Consider the following 16,418-nt stretch of genomic DNA (forward strand, 5'->3'; position numbering starts at 1 on the left):
TATAACAAGTAGTGCAATTTTATATAAATGGCATCAGAATAATCATCTTTGTCAAACACTTCGAAATTACTCACAAAATATATTTCGGTAGTTCACTTTTCACTTAATTCTTTCACATAACTAGCATATACATTTATGCCACTCTTTCCTAAGCTAATTCAGCCCTAACAGTGGTCAAATAATTAAGACCATTGAATAATAGTAGTTCGACTTGGATTCAGATCTAGGCGAACATAATAGTTATATTGGGATTTCATGCTTTTCCCTATGTGCATTTGAATAAGCCCTCTAGGAATGTATTCTTTTCCCCTAATCATACATAGAACCCTCGAGGGCTTTGCTATATTTAACCTTTTGAAGACGGGATGGCCATTATAGTGGCTATAGAGTACTCTCTTTGAAAAGACGGGGTTGTCCACTTTAGTGGCCATGTCTTTTTCCCCATTTTCCAGCAGAAAAGTGGGGTGAATTGTCAAATTTGACGTCCCTAGGGTTTTAACCACTTATCTCTTTCAAAGGTCTTCCTTTTGCGACATAGATGCACCCCTCTGAGAATCCATTAAACTATACACAAGAATCTTTGTTGCAAATAGGAGGTGATATCTTAAAGAGGGAAAGCATTCGGTTCAAGATTCCCCGTCCTTTGATAGCTTTTACTGCTACCAAAGCCCCGGCCTAAAAAGGTTAAATAACCTACTCTAAAGTGATTCAATGTTCTTCTGACAGTGTCAGAATACTCCACGATTTCGCAAAATTCCAAAAACTTTCTTCATTTCTCTGCTGAGCTGCTACAGTTTTGGTTTAAACAAGAGGTTTGGGCAGTGAATAAATGAAGAAATTAAAAATAATAATTAACATATATTAACAATAATTTGTTGCTTTCAATGTCTGTTAGGTATCTGCCTATGGGAAGGGAAGCCTTCGTGGAGGACGTTTTAAGGAAAACTGGTTCTTGCCCACGTTACACATGGTCAAAACCACACAATCTCCCATTCAGCTAGCTCGGTTGCCCAGACTCGAACCCGAGACGATCTACCAGTGTTCGGAGACTTTACTGCTCCTCCGCGAGTAGACTGACTTCAGTTTCTTTGCAGATCAGTTCAACTTTATCAAAGCGTCTGCTTTTACCTTAGTGAATGTAACAGAAGCTAGAGTGCTTCACGCAGAAGTTGGAGTGCTTGTTAGATGGAAGAGAGATGGAAGCTCAGAAGAGGTTTTTCTACACCTCATGTGAGATGTGAATTGCATTTGGTCTAAATGCATGCGATGTTTTAAGTTTTTCTGCATTTTACAATTTTTAATGAAGATTGAGTTTTTATTTTACTTTTATTTATTTATTTATTTTGCATTTCCGCGAACTTTCACTTGTAAAATACCAAGCTTTGAAGTCAATCGATAAACAGTTTTTTTTTCCGTCTAAATAAGAGCTATATTGACAAAGCTAACGATCTCTGCTTAGTGAGAGGAATGTCTCTGAAGATTTTCTACTGTTTTCAGTCATGTGAATGATATAGCATTGACCGTATTGTACTGAATAAGTCAAATAATAAGACAATCGAATTATTCAATGCCTCTTAATCGGCTTTTTAATCCACATATTCCTAAGTACTGAATCTTACAAGCCAGAACGTTAGCGTAACTGCAGAAATTTATATGCATAATGTTAATACGTTATAAATTAGTCATACCGAATGGATTTTAGTATTACTTCTACCAAACTTATATACAATATGTAGTGAACTGAAACTATAAAACGCAAAAACTTAAAAAACTTAGAAGTTAGCTTTTTTGTGTTATTGTTTTGTTCTTAAAAACTCCCACTAAGTTGTTTCCTAAAACTCTGGCATTTCAGAAACTTCTCAATTGAAGAACTATATGGTATACCGTTAAAAATAATGAAATGACCAAATGGCTTATATAATATTAAAATAATGAATATAACTGTGGACATACCAAAATAAGTGAGGAAACGATGTTTTAAAAATAACGGTGTCTGCTTTATAAAAATACATCTTCAACTGTTTTTGCAATTGTAACACTTATGTGCATTTTTTATTTTATCACTAAAAATTTAGGTAGTTTATTTATTTTATGTAAAATTCCGGTTGCAGGAAAAGTTTTTCGTTTGTTTGCAATCTATGAATTGAAACAGAAGTTCAAAGAAAATATTTTCTTTTATGAGATGCAGTTATTTCTTCTAGAACTATTCCAAATTCTGTATTTCCGTTTTTCGGGAACACGTTTCGATCATTTCGGTTATTCATTTTCTCTACTTTTTTCTTGCCATAAAAATTTCAGCTAGAAAGGTTTTGCTAGAAAAAGGAATGAGTACACTTAGAGTACAATAGAGACTTTTGTTGGAGCCATTTATCCTTGAAACTTTCCTGCTAGGAAGCACGCTAATTAACAGACTTCTATAGACATCATCAGCAGCAGAAAACTGAAAAATTGTGTTTCTTACAAAATGAATTTAAAGCATAGCACGCACTTAGGAAATTCGATTTATGCCTTCTTCATAATTGTTTTCACATAGAATGTATGTCGTTTTTCTTACCAAAATGTAAAATGCACAGAAATAGTACAGAGTGTGTAAAAGATTACTAGAAAAAATACAGATTCGTGACTTTGCAATGTTTAAAGGATTACTGCAGTCCCTGTGTGTCTCTTCATAATATAAGAAAATAACATATCTAGCTAGCACTGGAAGATCCATGGTTCGAATCTTGATGAGGGCACGCGTGACTTTTCATGCTTCTTGCATCGAAGTATTATACGTATGTTCACTGACGTACGTAATAAAATATCATAAACGATAATTCGTCACCATTTGTATCTGTCTAGTCGACTGAGTCTCGTAACACTCGCCAGTTGCTTTTTAAATGGGGAAGAACTTTATAAATGATCAGTCACTTTCTAAATGGTAAGCATTGGTTTGCACACAGTGACAACGCTTCATAGCCAGAACAGTGTTGCCATTCCCCCTTCAAAAGGTTATTTCCTTTATAACTCCCATTTTCTATTTTATTTTATTTTATTTTTCTTACGCTTTACCTTGCAAAGATAAGACTTTGGGAAGCTTGATCTAAGGCACTAAGAAGAAATTTTAGTTGTCGAAGGGACTTAAACAGGTCGACAAGCATCTTTTCTAAGCGAGCCGGCTGCCCCTCCGGCGGAGAAAAGAAAATGGTAAAGAATGTAAGAATGTTTACGCTTTATTCCATTTGTTTTCTCGTGGTATAAGTGTTTAGCAAACCACTAGAAGACTCCGTTTCGAATCCAGCCAAGATATGTTTTCTTCTTTCCTGGTCTGAAATGTCTAATGGCTTCTGCATGTGTAATCGACGGCAAATCATTCCAATTTAAAAAGAAAAAAAAAACATTAGGCATGGCAACCATCTTCGAGAATATACTAAACATGACAGAGAAAAATATTCGACACATCGAAGTGGATTAGACTGCTGAACACTAGACTCAAATTCCGGAGACTAGATTAATGATAGTATCAGGTTCAATGTTTCTTCTAACCTTCTTCGGAAACATACAATGACCTGACTAGGAACAGAGAGCTTACTAAAGCTATGTTCACTAATTGTAGTAAGTAGACAGGATACAGACGAAGGGTATACAAGACCCTTTATTTTTCTTTATATACAATGACTTCCGTACTTCGGAATACAATGACCCTCCACTCGGGGTCTAACGTAAAAGGTATAAAAATAAAACTAAACTCTAATTTAACTTTAGAATAAGATTGGCGTTATAATAACAGGAAGCGTATGTAGCACAGAGACTGTGAACACTACAATACGTTTAATTTATCAAGAGGATTAAAACCTCTGGCCTGGAAGGCAAATAGCAACTGCGTAACTTCTAAGGTAAGCGGCCTGCTTCGAACTCACTGCTTCCTCTCTCTCTCTTGGCAAAAAGGCCACACTTAAATACTTGGCGTTCGCCAGACAACTTTGCATAAACTCCTTCACGCTTATAATTCTGGCCGGAAGTAGAAAATAAGAAGTGATAGTAAAGATTTAAAATAAAATAAACGTTAGTAAAACTTAAGATCCTTACAATAGTACCGTTTTATTGCTTTACCACATGTGTAACATAAATAAGAACCTGTCTGGCTCATAAACTCCTCCACGAATGTATGTCTCCCTTTTACGCAGATATCTATAGCATGCTTCTCTATCATCATATCCAATCGCTTTTCGTACAGATGTTAGAATATTCCTCGCGAGAGTGTATAACCTACATTCTACTTGTGTTACGGAACAAATATGCGGTTCCTGGCGATTTACAAAACTCGAATTATTAAAACAAAAAGCATGAAAGGAAAAAATAATCTACATTATGAATGAAGAGCAGCGATTTTGTTTCAATGAACGAAAGAAAAGGTGGCGGATACTAGGCTAAAAATACGCTCTAAGGCCGTGGACTACATCTAAAATGTATGGCTATCAGCTCGATATATAAATATTAGAAATGCTATATTCAATGAGATGATGACATGTAAATGTATGTGCGTAAAATAAATAATTTCGAACTTGGTATGTGAGCAAAATAAATAGAAGACACATCGCTGAGGAAAAATATGATAATACATCTTCAGGGCATTTATTTGCTTTGTCTTAAATGTTGGAAAAAACATGATGAGCAATGCAAATCTGAAAAATCCAAAGTACTCATAAATAATAAAAATAAATTCTTGCATATGTATATAAAACGCAAATAAAAATAAGCGCTGCCCATGTAAATAAAAGCAAAATAAATAATTAACAACAAATAAAAGAAAAGTCTGAAAGTTTTTAGATTTAATATTGCGGCCAAAGTAGCGTTTTTCCAACGTTTTGCTATTCAGTTTTCTTAGTAAGCTTGCTAACGAAAATTTTTTTGTGACTTTTACTTACTTTTTATGTGTTAACTTCATTTATTAAATATCATGTTCTTCGCATTTAAACCAAATAAAATTAATTCAACAGAAATATCGCAAAATATATAAAAACAGCATCTTATCTTTAGAATTTCCGATAAACAGTCTCGCCGCTTGGAGATACAAATATTTTTTTTCCTTACAATGTTGCCATTGCTCGCTTGGAAATCTTTGAGTTTGTCAATCAAAAATTCGTTTTACAAAATGTGAAATAATAATAAAACGAATTCGAAAGTCAAAATTCGGGCTTCCAGGCACTCATGTTAATGTGGATTATTTCATTATTCAAAATTTGATGGTTCTACGTACCATCGTTTTTTCACAATGCGAAGAACATACCTACATTCATGCACATTCTCTTTTATTTAATTTCCTTTAAAATATTACAGGACTATAATATTTGGTGGCAACAATTTGAAATGTTATTTAGCCATACAAGTGATTCAACGCAAAATCCCGTTTTGAGACTAATAGCTCTTCTCAGCTAACGCTCCTTTAGTCTAACAATCTTTAGTTTTTAGTTGTCTCTGAAATGAATGTTTTTAATACTCTGAGAAGGATATTGCGTTCTTTCGCAAATATAATTCCTTTGTTTATAAATTCTATGCAATGCATTACTAATCCGCAACGGAAAACTATGAAGTGACTTAAATAAAAATGTCAATCCTTTTCCAGTATATTCAGATACGAGAATGATCTAAAAGTCTATCTTAATATTTAAAATAGTATTTCTTTCGAGTATTTTCGAAAGCTTTGTCATTATGATCAGAAACAAAGCAGTTATTGGAGTTTAAATGAAGAGATATTTGTTTAAGCATTCATTCTTTTCTATTACTTTCAAATATAAAATTTATTGCGATCGTTAAGATAGATAGGTATTTAACTATAAACTTGTGTAATTTGATCCGTTGTTTGATGTACGATCATGCTGAGTGCAAGCGCTGGAATGATCAGAAGTATGATTTAAGGATAGCTATAACACACATACAGTAGCTCATGTGTGTTTAGGGATACTAGTTTAGGTTTATTTGAAGATAACGGTTACTAAATATTAGCGAAATGACTTTGTTTTTCTTTCACGTATAATATTGATGTTTTTAATTATTTTTAAAAATGTTACTCGAAATTACTGTTAAAAATATTAAAATTGTTTGAAAATGAACTCGCATAGGTTCAGACGATTTGAAGCAGTTTAATTAAAATAACGGGATATTTCAATACTCCTTTAGATATCCATTAGCTAACATTGGGCTTTTCACGCGCTTTAGCATGGGTTTAATAAATGTTTCGAGTAAGACTATCCTATTCTGTTCCATTCTCCGTTAATGCTTTTAGTACAGCTTTAAAAAAAATGGACGATTACATACACCTTTCTCCAACTCAGACCATACATGTTCGTTAAAGTTCGAAGAATAAGAGTTTCAATAATTCAGGATAGCTGTGTAATAACCATAAGCAAATATTTAGGGCTATATGCTTAGGATCATTATCCTGATAGAACTTTAATATATTTTGCATTCCAAGTTTTCTTGCAAATGCTTTTAATTTCCATTAATCCATATTATTTTCTACATCATTTTAAAATTAATTAAATCATTTTACATTTTAAAATTAATTAAATCATTTGGTCATTTCATTATTATAACATCCTCTCTCAAAGGCACAGAAAGCTACCCAGATAATTTTGCTTCCATCTTGATGCTTAACAGCAGGCAAGAAATTTTTATGATTCAATTCTTCATTTGGCTATTGCCTTACAACAATTCGTCCATCGGATTCAAGTGTATTGAGTTTTGACGCATCCACAAATAGAACATTGTTCAATATGATAAATATTTCTGTACCATAGATTCCACGAAAGCTAAGCGTATTTTCCTTGTATTTTTTGTCGACGAAGAACTTTCTTCTCGCTAACACCCATGGTATCCATACGTGCTCTATGACTCTTCTAACAGTTTCAGTGTTAACGGTTATTGCAAGCTGTTCTTCTAAATCAGCTTCAAGCTTCATAGCGCTATTGTATTTTGTTTGATTCTTCTCAGGAACAAATCCTGATTCCTTCGGGTTTGATTGGAGCGTGTTCCAGACTTCAGTGAATTATGAACAGTTCCACGCTCGATGCAAACCCGAAGGAATCAGGATTTATTCCTGAGAAGAATCAAACAGAATACAAAAATTTCTATCATTTTAATACATCAAAGATAGCTGAACATTTTGCATAAAAGAATACTTCAGAATCGCAAATAGTTAAATTCAGAGCAGAACTTGTCTTTATTTGTAGCATTCTGCTACGTTTGTTTCAGATAGAGAACTGTTAATATATTTTCGTGAATAAATAACAAAATCCAAATACGGTTAATAGCACTTGCGAATTTGTTTTTACTTAACAACAAAAAATATATGAATAGGAACATTGCCTTCCAAAATATCTCAACAAAAACCTTCGAGTGTCAGAATTATTATATAAGTTACTAGTTAAAACGTTTTAAATAAATTATTTTATTGTCAGTAATAAGCATTTCTTATTATAGAGAAAAAATAATATATTAAAAATCTCTGATTTGGAATCTCTTTTTTCAATACTTATTACAAGACCTATGCAAATAAATTTCAAAGATACGCATGCCTGAAAACAAATGTGAGTCACTGTATCTATTAAAATGTTTCAAAGATGAATCGAGTATCAGACTGGTTTGTATAGGTTATTAGAGTAAGCCTAATTCCTAAACTTCTAAATCCATTAACTCAGCAACTGAGATATGTTATTCTTTGCCACTTCCTGTACATAAAACCTAATGAAGAAATCGAAAACTCACAAGTGCAATTTCGTTTGTCTTTAGTAGTAATTACTCTCCCATTTGATTGGTGTTTACGGTTCTTCCACCCTAGAAAATCTTTTAGTTTTCCATATAAATGTAAAATGAGGATGATTTTATAACTGCAGCTCATAGAAACCAAAATACTTTGAAAACCTAAACCATCCTTATAAAAATAAAGTTTCATCGCTTAAGAATAGGTCTCTTTTGGGAGCTATCCAGAAAGAATTCTTGAGCATCATAAATTGGTGGCCCTGACCAAAGAAGTAGAATTTTCATTACTCCCATAAGGTGCATAACGAGCTACTCAAACTCTTCTTCCAAGAGCAAAGTTCTTTTACTTCAATTCACCTTCTTGGCATCTTTCAGGGCAAAAATGGCCTAGTGTGGACAAGTTTCATAGATTTGTAGCTTTTAAGTTATTTCTACTACGAAATGCACTTCTGAAAGGTAATTTCGAAAAGGATAGAAACGACGACATATGTAAGAAGAATTATCGTTCACGTTTTAGGGCAGTTAGATTACTACACTTCAAACTAATCATTTGCCAGAGATGTTAGTGCCTTTACACCAAAATTCTTGCTGATATATAGTGCTGATTGTGTCTACGTAAGCAATATATTTATGAATACTTAAAGCTAAAATATTTATTTTGCGAGAAATTTGCTTATGAACATTTATAAAGATAAAAAATACATCTAACTGCCTGTTGTTTTGTTTAAGTGTCAGTCTGCAGGTACCACTCCCTTTCCACTCAAAGATTGTTCAAAGATTGAAATGATAAAAGCATTTCTTGAACTTTTAAAGATATCTCAGTGAATACAATATGTGCATCTTAAAGAGAATATTTTTAAAGGACTAAGTGGGGAGAGAGGTAGAAAAATTTCAATTAAATCAATTTTATTCAAGCATTACAAACATAAACGATGGATAAGCTACGGTACTCTATACGTTAAATGTATGAATAGATTTGATAGATTTAAGTACGCTGTTTAAGAACTGAAGAATGGGTCTTTTATCGATCTGAGTTTTATAAGCGGTGGAGATGAATTCAATAAACGGCGGTTTCCCTATTGATTAGATATTTGTTTTGGTTTCTTGAGATTTGAGCATAGTATGCGGTTGATTTTATTAGTCAGCGAATTTAATAGGTAATGTGTGTATATATATATGTATATATATAAAGAAACATAGTAATATGCCAAAAATTTAAAACAAAACTTTTAACCAGTCCTGCGCTCTTACTGCAGAATTGAAGTACATTAAACTTAAAGCATCTAAAGTTAAAATTAAATTGAAATCAAAACAAGGCAGTTGCTGAACAATATTAATAATATATATATATATATATCTTTAAGATAAAACAAAATACAATGACTGCTCTAAAAAATAGTTCGCGACCTCAAAATTAACTATTCTAAATTTGGTTTTCACCCGCCTAAGTTCACCTGTTCTGCCAAATTTGAGATCCATGTTACATAACAACCTTAAATTAACCAATCACAGATTAGCTGTACTTTTGCTAGTATAAATACGCTTCGCAAGCAACTACTTTATTCTTTTTCCTAGCTTCCGCCATGCAAACAACTTTATGCTGCTATGCCCTCCTTATTCTAAGATGACGTAACGTGTATATAAAAATTATTGTAATTGCTTACGATCTAGAAGCATCTTATCTACTAAGAAATTATTTGATATGTGTGAAAATAAAAGAATCTAGTTTTGGTTTATGTATCCATCTATCCAACTACGCAGACTTTCAAGCTGCAGAACATCAAAATATCCACCCTCGACCATGTCTACCGCCAGAAGTTAAAAGTACCGGGATTCTCCTACGCACTTAAATTAATATAATAATTTATTTATTCATAGATTATTGAGTATATATATATATATATATATCTCAATAACCCATGAATAAATAAATTATTATTTTATTACTTTGCAGCTTTTGTGCAAGTATTAGCCAATTATTATGATAAATTAATATATTTTCTTCTATCTTTGATATATATATATATATATATATACGTAATTTTTAAAGAAATACAAGGAGAAATCCTTATAACTAAGGAATTTTAAAAATTATTTTAAAAGGACCTAAAACGTAATATCCTGCGCTATCACTGTGAAAAGAAGAAACGTGATCCTTATGATTTGTTGGTGATTGTAAAGAGAGACTCCGATTCCCCTTGAAAAGTTGGGTCTTCTGTGGAACCAACAACGACTTTCTTGTGTTAATTGTTTAGATTCACTTTTATTAATCTTGAATTAATTATCAATTTTAATTTAATTAATTATAAATTCCAATTTTGGATTTCCACAAGAGTACACATTTATATATATAAGGATTTTAATGAGTTATTACAACTTCATGAGCCCGGTCAGTATTCATGATAATAGAGATGAAAACCTGCCTTTATTTTTTAAATTGGTTAGTTTGCTATTCAGCAACAGATAGATTAAAACTGAAATAAAAAAGAAGTATTTTACGCTTTCCTAATGATGCGTGAAAGACAAAAGAATTTTATTTCATCGAGTGGCAGCACATTTCTTTTAAACTGAGTTTTCTGATTAAATCTTACGCTTTGTTGAGTGTCTGCGTATTAATTTTAAATAGTCAAGTTTGTTAACAAAAATGTCATTAAATTTGCGCAGAATATGAAATAAATTAAAAAACAAATCTGGAATTCAAAACTCAGACTTCGAAGAGTGCATATTAAGATGAAAATTATGCGTGTTCAAATTTTGGTCGCTCTAGATGCTGCAATCTTCCACTGTGCGAGGAGCATACGTACATACAAACATACTGATCCTTTATTGTTTAATGATACGAACGGCAGGTAAAATCATTGCAAAGTGTGAATCTATTTCTAAAAAATTACCGTATACAAGAAATGATTACCAATAATCAACAAAAATAGGGACTTAGTAAAAGGCCTTTAATTTTATCTCAGTAAAATAAATATTGTATAAAAGTAAAAGATAATAGTGGAGTTCATTCTTGGAATTGACCGCTAGACTTAAAGCCTATTAAAAACACTTAGCGCCAATTGGAAAGATATTGGAAAGAGGGTCGAAGCCATAACCAATTTAAAATAGGTAAAATTCAACCTTGCTGCTAATGATATAGAAAACTTTCAAAATCAAAACAATGAAGACATATAGTAACTTGTTATTTAAGAAGCAAGAAGTTTTCATTAATTATAGGCTTTTCATTATTAAAATACGCATTTTCCTGGAAACAAAGAGAATTTTATCAGCCTTGAAGTTTGTAAAGATTGTTTTGCAACATTAACACCAATTTAAGCTTTATTTTTCAGGATTCTAATTAAAAAATAGCTTTTCGTCTCCTCAAAATGTTAAGATTAATCAACTGGAAAGCTTTAGTGAAAATAAATCGTATTTCAATGAACATAGTCATGAAAATATTCTTTGATTCTTTCCTGTCTGCTTATTTTTATGTACTGCTTTTAAAAACGCCGCTTATTTCAAACTTAACTTTTGAACAATCGGCTTATTCTTTCACGGATCTCTGAAAAATGCCTTTGAAAATCTATTGCCTTTTATTACGTTTTCTTCCCTTCTAAATTTTTGCTTCAAAGATTCTGAGTAAGTAAGATGGACTACACGCTTTAAAGGCTAAACAAAAGCAAATTTAAACTTTAAACTGGACCGTTTTTATTCCAGAGAGAAATATTTTTAATCGGCTGTTGGTATTCGATGGGTCTTCAGGAGGAAACCTTTCAGAACCAGAAAACTAAAATAAATTTTCGTTTTTAGTATATGTTTCCTAATTTTTGAATAAGTTGCTTTTTACGTTTATTTTTATTATATTTAGTTGATACAGATTTATTCGCTGTAGAACAAATCAGGAAACGCTTTTAAGACTAAATAGGCAGGCAAGTAATTGATAGAAATTCAAGCATAGATTCACGGTCAAAAATATCAACCAAAAACTAATTAGAATGCCTCTTAAATTTCTATACATTTATTTGAGCTAAAAAATAATAATTTAAAAAATTTGTTTAATTAAAATTTGTTTAAATTTAAAAATTAAAATAATAAAATTCGATTGTATCTATCAATAATTTATTTTACGTCTGATACAAACTTTATACATGATCAAATTAAATCACATCGCTTAATATCAAATTTACCTAATGTGGGAAAAACGTATAATAATTGTGCCTCATCTTTAAAAATCTCATATTCAGAGATTTATTCCTTGACTATAAGACAGTGTGATATTACACTAATAAACTGTTTCCACAATTCTGATTCAGGCGCATTTTCATGATTCTAATAAATGAAATGTAATAAACTGGAATCGTTTTACATGTGCCCAAAATGAGTAAAGAAATTGAAAAACATCTCTTTTTAGGCTAACTGCCCTTAGTTGATAAAAGGTTCATTTAATTAATTTTTTTATTTGAACTTTATGAATATTTCAATTTAGACTCACTTGTACGAAACATTCATGATCAGGCAACTGAGCTAAATTTTCAAAAGTAAGTACTTAATGCATTAAAGTTAATGCATTAACGAATCTCTGTTTACGCAAGCTGGAAATATACAAAATACATAGGCATCTAAAATAAAAGTAAAACAAATAAATAAATAAATAAAATATAAAAAAGATAAAATGTTCATCTTACTATTTTCTATTTTATTCCTTAGACTTCTTTATTTTTGATTTTTATTCAGGGTTCCTCTTTATGAAATTATTCTATTTTAAATCTCTTTTCTGGGATTTGAATCTCCTTTTTATACATTTTTTTAAGTTTTCACTCTTTAAATCGTAAAGCCTACCCTGAAATATCAAATCTAAAGTTATTTGCAAAATTGGAATTTGCATGTAGTTTTGGGCTCACAGCGTGCAGAATTCAGTACAAAGAACTGCCATAGCAACAACATTGGCTGTAATTCGGCTGGACATCCAGTCGAATTTAGGTTTGATGATAGAATTTCATTGCATTCCGCTTCAGCCCTAATGCCAGAGTTCATCAGTCGTCATTACTGGCGAGTGGTGGTGTGCCAGTCTCTCGACAATCCATGACAGATGTTCTCAACTGGTAAGAGATATCGAGGACCTGCTGGTCAGGTCAGCCGAACACCTTCCTATTCAGGAACGTCAGGACAGTGTGGGGAACATGTCGTCGTGTGTTTAAGGATGGCGTCAAGCGGCCTTGAAAATAAGGCACAGCCATGGTCTATAATGTGTCAGAAATGTAACGAGTGCTGCATGTATTACCGGCTAAGGAACCAGAGGTGACAGGGATATATACCCAAATGATAGTCCATACCAGCACGCCAGGTGATGGAGTCGTATGACTATGACGAATGCTGGTTGAAACGCTTATTCACTTGGGTAGCTCCACACACTAATAGTCCATCACGATGCTGTACGCAGAATCTGTATTCATCTTGTGAAAATTTATCTATTTATTTTTGACTAATACTTATTTTTGAATTAAAATAACTTTTCTGTCTGTCTCCTTTTTCATCCACGCTTTCCATGCCACAATGTAAATGAGATAGCGCGCGTTTATTCAGATTGACGAAGAAAGAAATACTATTTAAGCGAAGGTTTCGCAAGTTGATTTTACAGTGTGTTCTGCCTACTTGAGAATTTTATCGTTTTATCTACTTGAGGTCCCGTTTATGCCGCGACTAAATAACGATTTGATTCTGTCGCCTTGAGTGCTTTAAGCCATCAGACTTGTCTCGCTGATTTTCTACAAATCAGAGCCTTCCTGAGCGTTATCATATCCGGTAAGCCGTTAGGCTAATCTTACTATATTTTGATTTTAGTTCGACATTACTTGTTTAAGCCAGAAATGTTGACTTGTGTAAGCCCAAGTTGGGTCAGTGTTACTTCTTTGTGTTACAAATAAAAGGGCTATTTAAACACTTCTTCTGGCTTTGTATGTCTACAGTTTGAGACAAGAAGATTATTCCGCTTTCCCTTTGCGGCATGGTGTGCCCAATCTGGGCACACCTAAAAAATTCCCTTTGTATATACAGGAAAATTTAATGGAAAGTGAATTATAGGTTAGTATTGGTTACTCTGAATCTTCTTCATTTATACTAGATGGCAGCACAACACAAAACAGTCCATATATTTTAGCCATGTTTAGTTTTTAAAGACCCTCATTCAAAGAAATCTTTCAGATTTTTTTTTTAGGTTATAAAAGGAATTGTTTGAAAAGAAATTTCTATGTTATTTTCTTGACTTATGCTTATCTCCTTATTCTATATTAGTTTAAAATTTTTACCTTGAAATTTTGCCTAAATCAAACGGCAAACATCTGGTGTGCCCAGAGCGGGATAACGGAGACTCTAGGACGAAACCAACAAATGTATCTTTATTTCACTGCAGTTCTCCGGTGAGCTCATTCACAATAGAAAGCTGGGTCCACATCTGTGTTTCATTTCGTGTTTGTTTTGGGGTGGAGGGAGGCTTGGTTATCAACAACTAAGAAAGTATTAGGGAGTTTTCTGAACGTCAAGGTTAATTTTATCACTTAGCTCTTTAGTTTTTCACTAGAGCAGTTAACGTTTTTCTTTAACTTTGGTTACCTCTCAGTTTGTTTTGTTATCTCTACGTTTCGATAGTTTTGATTAGTAGATGTTTATTTAATTTTATTTTATAGTTTATATTTTCTAATTGTAGATATAATGTTAGTTTTTTTTTCTGATTTTTAGTTATTTTGCAAATGGATCGGAGAAGGCTGACCATTTCTGAAGCACTGAAACTGCTACACGAATTGCCTTCAGATAGTGAATCTGATACGGATCCTGGCACATGCACAAAACATACAGTGTTTGGTTGTATTTTTTCAAATGTGATGTCACTTTCTTCAAAATGTACTCTCTTACGCGCTTCCTAGCAGTTCTCGCCTTAGCACTCTTTTTCGAAGCTCTATTCATTCCGTGAGCCCGTTTCGGGCAAATTCACAGAATTAAAAAGGTAAGTGATATCTTTACAAAATTTTACCTGTGCACTTCCCTAGGCCTGATTAGACTGCCTACCATTTCTTTGTTAAAACTCCAACTTTAAAAATTAGCGTGATGGAAAGGGCTGTAGTGTTTCTAGAGCTCATGAATCTATTCTACTAAAGAAAGTGATATTCTACACTTACTCTCAACAAGAAGTAGAACTATGTCACAGAAAACTTCACATCTTAGTATCTTCCCCTCAACATCGCAAGCCCCTTCGACCACCATGAATCCCAAGGAGGGATTTGGGTTTATTGTTTACACCCTTACAGCTGCTATGAAACCAGCAGCAACGTTTGATAGAAAGACCTCAGTTCTAAGTTTTACTGAACACTTAAATTCTCAGATGCGCAGAAAGTTAATATTGCCGCGTCTGCCCTTAGAGGTCAGGCTTCTACGTAGTATAAATATATCGCAAATTTGTCTTGTGTGAGCCTGGTAGCAAAAACTACAACTCCGAGAACTTTATGCAGGCATTGATTAAAGCCTTTCTCATCGTGAAGAATAGAGCCAAGCTCGGGTCAGATCTATTTAGCAAATTCCAGTATAAAATTGAGCACGTGACAGACTTTATCTTCTTACGGAAAGTCCAGATTTTTAATTTATTGTACGGCAAAAGGCCGGATTAAGAATAAATTCAAATAATTTTGCTGCGACTACAACCCCAAATTTACGATTACGTCGATCTGAGAATTTTCATTTTTAGTTAGAAATCCAACAACGTTGGAAAGTTTATTCGAATTAACCACGACGTTTAAAAATAGATGCGTGGAAAACATGAAGCGAGCAGCAGAGTAAGCGACAGGTGAAAGGTCGAAAGAGTGAAGTTTTAAGCCAACGCCTCAGCGAAACCCGCATTATGGGTCGAAGAAGAAATTCGAAAAGATTTCAATCAGCAGTAGCGAGGGTAGAAAAGAAGTAAACAAAAGTCTGGAGGACCAGTTAAACTATAGTGTGGTGCCGGGGACAGGGTCCACTCCTCCCGAAGAAGGAAAATCCCTCCGAAATTAAATTAAACGCTGGAAGTAATCAGAAATTTGGAACTGCCAGTAGCGAAAGTTTTGTTAAATAATATCCCTGGTAAAGCTCACATTGACACCGGAGCTCATTGCAGTTTCATTTAGGAAACTATTTTTAAAAAAATAGTTTTGTAAGCATAGACCTTTTTAAATAGGGCGAGGAGAAAGTTAATGCCTCACAAGGCAAACAATGCACGTGTATTGGTAAAATATTATTGCGTGTGCAGATATAAGATGAAGTCCTGAAAGTAATTTTCTCTGCTGTAAGAAATCTGCAAGAGGCCGTAATCTTAGGGATAGACAAAATCATTTTTATGATAAACCTGGATCTATGACTTTAGTAAATGATGAATTTGATGCTGCTAGTTCCCGACCAGTAAGGAGTAAACCTTATCGATAAGATACAGTTAAAAACATATAGAAAGCTAAACTCAGTGCGCAACAGCTCTAGTGGGGCACGGCCTGCAGTTCCCTTTTTCTGCTTTCTTGATCTTTGGGCTCCGTAGTGCATCAGCATATGCCCTGGACAAGTGGTTAGCAGGATCCCCGGTGTTTAGTCCCCAAACAAACTTGGTACTCATTTTTACGACCCACTTAAGGGATGAAAGGCTGAGTCAACCTTGCTCAGCCCGGGGATCGAAATCCGGACCT

The 16,418-nt window shown here is 33.3% G+C and overlaps 1 long non-coding RNA gene across 1 annotated transcript in view; it reads left to right on the forward strand.

Moving 5' to 3' along the window:
* Nucleotides 1-16,418, forward strand: part of LOC118181059 (uncharacterized) — a 56,408-nt gene that overhangs the window by 14,985 nt on the left and 25,005 nt on the right. The window contains exon 2 of the long non-coding RNA XR_004756810.2: nt 14,455-14,719. This is a non-coding gene — a long non-coding RNA (uncharacterized LOC118181059). The remainder of the gene's footprint in view (nt 1-14,454; nt 14,720-16,418) is intronic.

Source organism: Stegodyphus dumicola, chromosome 8 (assembly GCF_044657685.1).
Source record: "Stegodyphus dumicola isolate Sdum_Otavi_A_Nest chromosome 8, ASM4465768v1".
Taxonomy (NCBI): Eukaryota; Metazoa; Arthropoda; class Arachnida; order Araneae; family Eresidae; genus Stegodyphus; species Stegodyphus dumicola.